Genomic DNA, 8,580 nt, shown 5'->3' on the forward strand with positions numbered 1-8,580 from the left:
TTTATTATTAAATTATTATAGCTCTCCCCATTCACGGGGAGCGAATTGCGAAGAAGACGTAAGTGAATGCCTCCAAAACTTGGACTTCTTTTTAAAATAAAAAATTGAAACTCCTATTGTTTCTAAAAACTTAGAAATAATTCATTTTGATAATGAAATTTGTTTTGCTCAGACTCATGAAAGACACATGACGCTGGGCAAAGCAATTATGTATGTGGATGGGTCCTGAAAAATGCTTCTCAAATATTATAAAAAGGATGTACAATTTGTAAATCCTCACTTGCAGATGAAACTTCCAATATTAATAATGATTATATCAAAGCAAAAGAATACCAAAATAAGAAATGGCTATGTAATCCATCTAAAGAAATGGAAAATCATTTTTAATCAAATAGTAGTGATTAGTTAAAATGTTGCTTAGAAGGTGATTAGAGATTTTATAAGTAAGGGGGTAAGTGTTTTTACAGTTTGGTTTGAATTAAATTTGACTTTATGATTTTTTTTACAAAAAGTAGTATATTAATTACAGTGTAGTTATCAATTTGTGTGGCAGGTAACTTAGATCACAATGGTTATATTGAGATACATTGAAATCGACAAATATTTAGACAGAAATGACTTTCAATATTATATAGAGCAGATACTTAGCTGGCCATGGCATAAAACACATTTGATCTGGTCTAATGAATGTTTCGGATGCGGACAGTCTCATACGACACCAACTGGACCTCCTCATTTGATTTTGAATATGAATACTCAAATTAATGCCCTTGCAATTTGAGTATTCATATCCAAAATCAAATTAATTTTAATTAGAAAGTTCATTTTTTTGGTGTCCATCTTGTACTATTTATACTTTGTACATGCACTACACTGAGGATGAATGCAAATAGTGCCATGAAAATTTATAATCACTATTGTTTTTCTTGTAATAATTTGTAAGTTATGACGATACTAGAACCATTTAACATTTATTTTTAAAGTTTTTGGTACTAATTAACAATGTAAATGACGACATAAAAATTCTGGGTAATATTCAAAAATAGCACAAAGTTATATTACAGCTTTATTAATTATTTTTCAGATATTAATCATTCGAAGATGGTGCGCAATTATAAAAAAAAAAAAACAATTCCTAAATACACTCTAGAAACATTAAAAACAGCAGTATTAGAAGTAAAGAACGGAGTCCTCAATTCGTATCAAGCATCACGAAAATATGGGATACCGCGTACAACTATAGTAGATCGACTAAAACAAAGACGAGGAGTTGTTAAAGACACACGTGGTAGGCCAACAGAAATCGATGCCGAAAATGAAAAAAGACTAGCTGCTGGCCTATATACTATGGAGAAATATGGTTTCGGCCTATCTTCAAATGAAACAACTATTATATTAACCAAATACATTGAAAGTAACAAACTTTTCTTGCCGGCTCTTCTCCATGAGAGCAACTTTTTGGAACCGTGCAATTAATTTGACGTTTCATAAGAGCCTGCAAAGGCCTATTTGAAATAAAAACAATTTGATTTCGATTTTGAAAATAGAAAGAGGTTGGAGGAAACAAATCCTGAAAACTTTGAGCTCCAAAAAAAAACAGAACAATGTGAGAACACAAAGAAATTATAGAAATCGGACGGCTAATTTAACAGAAGAACAAAAAATGAGTTAAAAATAAAATGGAAAGAAGACGAAAAAAAGAAAAGATCTCCACAGACTTTGACGCAGGAATTAAATGTGTTAGTAAAACCCGATGAAGGAACAATTTCGGATGCTGCTTTGCTCAGAGTTCAACGTAAAATAGAACAGAATTAAAAAAAAAATGAAAATTTACGACTAGAAAAAAAAATTACAGCTTTGCAAAGAGCATTCAGAAGATTTGTAAAAAAGATTGAGAGTCAACAAGAGAAACGCCGTGTTACATTTGTGTTATTTTGTGCTAATTTTCGCGGCCTTACCCTGATATTTTAATGTTAGAGTATAATATTTGTTGGCGACGAGGCCCAAAGTATACTTAAGATCACCCATTAGTGTCTAATTGTAATAAATTATCGAAATATAACCTAAAATGGTTGTAAAATGTAGTTTTTGTGTTGCATTTGTGATACGCCTGTGACACAAATATATTGTGTCACTTTTGTGTTTATATTTGTATTATTGTAACACAAAAGTATGTGCTACGTAACGCAGTAGATTTATAACCGCATGCATAAGAGATATTTGTTAGATAAACTAAAGAACTTACATAAAAAATATGTTGAAGAAGTAGGAACAGTAAGTTTCAGTACCTTCAAAAAATACCGCCCCTTGTACGTGTTACCTCCTAATATCAAAGACTGTGAGAGTTGTGCGTGCACAAAACACTCGAATATGCAATTCTTAATAGACAATTTACACTCGTTTGGTTTGCTTAAGAGCAATAAGGAATTAGTTTGTGATTCAAAATCAAAATGTTACATGTACGATGACTGAAAGGCCGACGAAATATTCCATCACTGGGGGGTCCAGAATCATGTACTAGTACCCTATCCGTGGTATTCGTTTGTGTGTCGATGTCAAAGATACTTTTAATTTTCCTTATCTTTGTCCTACGGTCCATGTTCCTTTTATTTATATATAATATATTTGCCTGTTTGTTTACAGTCAACACAAAAATGCCGAAAGTGAGTTCGTCAATTAGCAAGGAAAGAAAGAGGGTTAGTAAACCGAAACGATATGAGTTATTTAATAAAGAAAAAGCGCGTTATTAAAAGCGAAGAGAAACCAAAAAAACTGAAAAACATTTCAGAAATGACTGAAAGAGAAAAGAGAGCGAAAAGAAAACAATGGAGAATTAACAAGAGAAATAGTAGAAGTAAGAAACAAGAAAACTCTGCGATCCAAGAAGTATATAGAGCAAGAAGATGAGGGTAACACAAGCATTCAAGACAAAGATCCACTGCTACATTTGAATGATAATCAAGACTCTCAAATGACTAGCCGATTATTCAAGTTAGGAAATTAACGATGCATCTTAAAAGCAAGCTAAAGTTGTATGAACAGAAAATTCAGAGGCGTCAAAGTATTAATAATAGATATAGAGTAAAAATACACAGATTAAGAAAAGACAAACATATTAAACATCGAAATAAGCAGTCTAAAATACGATTTACAACTATTATACACGAGATTCATAAATTTTATGAAGTCACTTCTGCGCAGATGTAGGTCAGAGCTCAAGATTCGTGCCTATAACTACTCTGAAATTGTTAACAACATGCTAGAGAATTTCAAAAACTTAGGATGTAACATGTCCGTCAAAGTGCATTATCTCCACAGTCACCTTGACCAGTTTCCAGAGAATCTTGGTTCCTATAGCGAAGAACAAGGGGAGCGGTTTCATCAGGACCTAAAAACTATGGAAGAGAGGTACAAAGGCCGATGGGATCAGCATAATAATATGATGGCTGACTACTGCTGATTGTCCTGCATTGCGGGGATGCAACGTGATTGTCCTGCTACTCCTCATTCACGAAAATAGCGTAAAAGGAAGTTTTTGTGTACATAAGAATTTAATATAATTATGTTGTTTTTGGTGTAATTATGTTTTTTTTCTGTTTAATAAAAAAATCTAGAAAACTACACGTAGAAAATCAATATTTTTGCTATTTATGTATGTAATTACTAGAGGGTCCTAAATTAAAAAAATAATACAGCTTTTCGGCACAAAAACCACTGTTGACCAGTGTTATAAATAAATCACCAAAATATGAGTCCCACTATAGAAGATCTCAAATTGGTGATGCACTACATATATCTACAACCAGGATTGACTATGCAAAAGATATATGATTTATATGTTGACGAATTTAGACTCATTAGCCATTTCCAGGAAGATTTTCCTGAAAGAATTTAACTTAAGGTTCAAAAGTCTTAAAAAAGACACGTGCAATAGATGTGACACATTTGCAGCAAAACTAAAAGTCCCGAACGATTTGTCAATAGAAGACAGAAACCAATTGATTTCAGAAAAAGAAAAGCATTTAAAATTAGCTGAGTCCTTACGAAGCCAAATGAATTTCCAGATTGAAAGGGCAAAAGTAGATGAGACATTTGAGTGTTTAACATTTGTCCTGGAGAAGATGTTGCCTTTACCACGTATTCCAACAAACATGGTATTTTATAAAAGACAACTCTGGTTTTATAACTGCGGCGTTCATGTGTCTTCTACAAATAAAGGATATTGTTTTGTTTGGGTTGAGGGTCAAGCTGGCAGAGGTGCCCAAGAAGTTGGTTCCTGTTTGAAAAAAATTATAAACAAAGTAATGCGTCCTAATGTTGAATATCTATCATTGTGGAACGACAGTTGCGGTGGCCAAAATCGAAACATAAAAATGGTCCTCTTACGTAAAGTGATTTTATCCAGCCACCCAACCTTAAACTCGACCTATACAACCTAAAGTCAATACATATTATAACACCCAGACCACGGCCAATAAGCATGCTCAACACACAAATGTCAACCGAACCAGGAATTGAACCCAGGGCCTCCAGTTCAGCAGTCTGGCATGGTGAATATTGCGTCATTGTAGATACTTTATAGATAGGTAAATAATTAGATACTTTATATATAAATAATTAGATAATGTGGAAATGCCTACAGACAGCAACGTGGAACATCCTTGTAAAAATTGAGATCCAATCTATATTTTTATTTTTTGAATTTTTAAGCTAGGTCCAAATTGTCCTTTTGACTTTTTTCCTACTTCAACAACCTTTTTTTAAACACTTAAACAATTATCTCAAAACTTTTTGACATTATTCTACAATTTTACTGAACGAAACATTTTTTTCCAATAGAATACAACAAAAAAATAGTTTTTACTGCCAAAACAAACCAAAGAGAAGAAAAGTCAACACTTCCTCAATGTGTTGAAAAAATAATACATTAATTTAATTTTTGATTCATTTGACTTAGAAATTGCCATAATTTTTACCCATCAAAATTTTCTGACTGAAAAAGTTCATAAATGACCAAATTACCCTTTACATCAACTTTAATTTTGTATACATATTTTAGAGTGTTAATTAACTCAACTCAAATCTTCAAACTCAACCACACAGTTCCCAACAGAACAGGATACTTGTTTATGGCGGCAAATGTTTTTTTGGCATCTGAACCTCCACAAATCAACATCATCCCTTTGACAAATGATGAATAAGGCATTTATTTTGCTGAAGAAATGAGTTCTCTCTCTTCAGCAACAGCATGTTCAACTGTTCATGTGTTTGTAGTGTGTTGAAGATCTTTCTCCGATTCCACATAGACCTGAAACAAATAAAAACTTTTTTATTTCAAATAGTCCTCTGTAGGCTTTACTTTGAAACACAACAAAATATTGTTTACATAAACTTGATTACTTACAACAATAATAATAACCTGATAAGATTATGTTACAATGTATACTGAGATTATATACAATGCGCAAGAAGGTAACTGCGTTAATAAAGGGAAAAAAAGATTTTGTAATGAATAACTCTAAAACCCGCTGGACCGATGTAAATAATTCTTTCACCATTAGAAAGTTTCATTATCCGCAAGCTATATTTTATCCCAGTATGGGGAGTAATTACCACGGGACTTCACGGGAGGCAGGTGAAACTGCGGGAATACAGCTAGTATTTCCATTATTATCTCTGCCTCTTCCCCCTGGATTACCGGTTTAAAATCCGCACTTAAGATGACCCACTGAGCGGAACATAGTACAATAATAGAGTATTCAAAACTCACCTTGACTTCCGAGACGTCATTTGTAAGTAATTTGTATACGAACACAACGACAAACGCAAAATTAAATGCAATTGCAATCAAAGAAACGAACAAACGAACGAAACGACACAGGACAAACGAAATACATAATATAAAATCTTGCTTCAAGACTTCAAGCAGTGTTGCCAACTCGGATTTTAAAAAAGGCGTAGGTCAGATAAAGAAAATTATGTAGAAATGTGAAATTGCCATATAGAAAATACGTAGATCTACGTACTTTTTTTCTGAGTGAAATTAAGAGAGTAGGGTAGGTAAAAGTAAATAAAACGACAATTTATATTACCCTAAAAGTAGTAGACAGCAGACAAACAATAAATTTAAAAATAAATTACTGTGAGCAAACAAAAAATCTATGAATTATAGGCAGTGGCGAGGCGTCCTTATAAGCCGATTCCCATCGGCTTCCCTTTCGAATTTCAAGAAAGAAGCATAGGTATAAGTTATAATATAGATATAGGTATAATTAATATAATCATTTAAACCACACAATTTAAATATGTAGGTATAACAAAACGCCTACCACCGCAAAAAAATTGTCTATAAATTACTTGAAACATTTTGCTCCTACTAAACAAGCCGCGGCTTCCTCCTCCATACAAAACTACGCTTGCGTGACGTCATCCACGCCGCGCCGCGCGATGTTCGCGGCATAAGGGCGAGCGGTAAGCCGGCTCACGGAGCGGGTTCCAGCCAATCAAAACTCGCGAGTGAACGAGAAAGAACGCGTCAAGAGTAGAGTAGCTATATCTGTCTACGCACGAGCGACAGCGCTTAAACTCTCAAATATGTAAACAAACAAATCAGACAAATTCACTCTCATTCTTCTTATTTTGTTTTAAATAATACCATTAACAATTTGTTCTTTGTACTACTTAATTGAATTTATTAGTGTGTGTATCATTTAGAAATAACATAGTTCGTGTGTGTACAATATTTTATGTTAGTTTAAGTGTTTTAGTTACATTATGTTAACATAGATGGCGTTGTGCATTTTTATGCAAATCCTGAATCGCGGTGTTAAGATTCTCCGCGATTTAATGACCCTACTTGGGAATTGATAATTTGGTGTTCACCAAGTACATAATTTTGATTAAGTAGTTGGCAGTATCATTACTTCCTACTAATCCCCGCAATGACTTCAAGTCAGTCAATGCTTCATTCAAGTCTTGTTTATAATGAAACCATAGACACAGAGTACATTTTTATATAAACCACAGATTAATATGTAAAACTAAAACTAAGCCATGCCATAGCTAAACCGAATGAAACTGACCATAGATTACTACTGTAGCAATCTATGGTCAGTTTCATTCGGTTTAGCTCATGTTTAGCTATGGCACAATAATATACTAGTCGGATAAACCCATAGACATGATATAGTAAACACTTTTACCCAAAAAACGAGCCGAGTGAAACAGTAAGTACGGAGGCCGTCTGTCCCTTTCTAATAGGGTGACTATGAGATTAAGCTATATGAGACAAATCCGAATTTGCTAAGATTATTAAACACAGATTGGTATTGAAATTTTAACTTACGCAGTTTGTGACCTTAAAAACGAATATAGGCTTTTAATAATTAGCGGGAATTAGCAGTATAAAAGCAGTAAGATTCGAAGTGAAGACTGTTTTTTTTTTCTTTCACATATAGACTCTGAGCCGTTTATGTCGCCTTTCTTCATTTTTTGGGAAGCTATAACAATAGTACAACAGTTTTAAAATCCATCACCCATCTTTTGACTCATTACAAGAATTCATGGGCACCCTAGTTGTTTGATTTACGAAAATGTTATTTTTAGCTAACCTGTGGAAGGATATATTGCAACCACCATAGGATTCACTTTTACAAGTATAAACGCAACACTTTTTCACCATTTTAATAGTTCAAATGTTGTGATCAACAGTTTTGTCTTCCCAAAAAAACAATTGAATCATTAAATTATATAATAATAAAAATATATTTCAATTATATTTTTATCTTATTTTAACAATTGTAAGTCAACAAATTAATAACAATCGCATTAATTTATTTGTATTTATTCTTAAAAAATAAACAACATACATTTTTACTTTGCTTTTTTTATTTTCTAGCGGTAACCCTGAACATTCTTGGCACGTAATCAGCGTTTAAAATTTTCAACAATTAAAATGGTGAAAAAGTATTGCGTTTATACTTGTAAAAGTGAATCCTATGGTGATTGCAATACATCGTTCTACAGGTTAGCTAATAATAACATTTTCGTAAATCATACAACTAGGGTGCCTATGAATTCTTGTAATGAGACAAAATATGTGTGATGGATTCTAAAACTGTTTTAATATTGTTATAGCTACTGCACTTCGAATCTTACTGCTTTTATACAGCTAATTCCCGCTAATTAATAAAAGCCTATATTAGTATTTTAAGGTCACAAACTGCGTAAGTTAAAATTTCAATACCAATCTGTGATTAATAATCTTAGCAAATTCGGATTTGTCTCACAAGCTTAATCTCATAGACACCCTATTAGAAAGGGACAGACGGCCTCCGTACAGTTAGTACTCGGTTCTATCTGTTCTAGTTTCACTCGGCTCAGTATAAGGTATAAGTGCGCAGTCCTGTTTACTATATTATGTCTATGCCATTGACTTTGAATTTCTAATATATTCCTATCTCGATGGTCCGCGTCCGTCAAGCGTCCGTTGTCAATCGATTGACAATGACTTTGACAATCACTGTTGCGAAAGATAGCGTGTAATAGCATGCAGCATGCATGCTGTTATTCTTTTCTGGT

The 8,580-nt window shown here is 33.2% G+C and overlaps 1 long non-coding RNA gene across 1 annotated transcript; it reads right to left on the bottom strand.

Moving 5' to 3' along the window:
* Positions 1 to 1,132: 1,132 nt before the first annotated feature.
* Positions 1,133 to 5,924, bottom strand: LOC124641285. Its single transcript, XR_006985657.1, has 2 exons — positions 5,771 to 5,924; positions 1,133 to 5,308 (listed from the first exon to the last, which is right to left on the bottom strand). It is a non-coding gene; the product is annotated as an uncharacterized LOC124641285 (long non-coding RNA).
* Positions 5,925 to 8,580: the final 2,656 nt, after the last annotated feature.

This window comes from Helicoverpa zea, chromosome 22 (genome assembly GCF_022581195.2).
Source record: "Helicoverpa zea isolate HzStark_Cry1AcR chromosome 22, ilHelZeax1.1, whole genome shotgun sequence".
NCBI classification, from domain to species: Eukaryota; Metazoa; Arthropoda; class Insecta; order Lepidoptera; family Noctuidae; genus Helicoverpa; species Helicoverpa zea.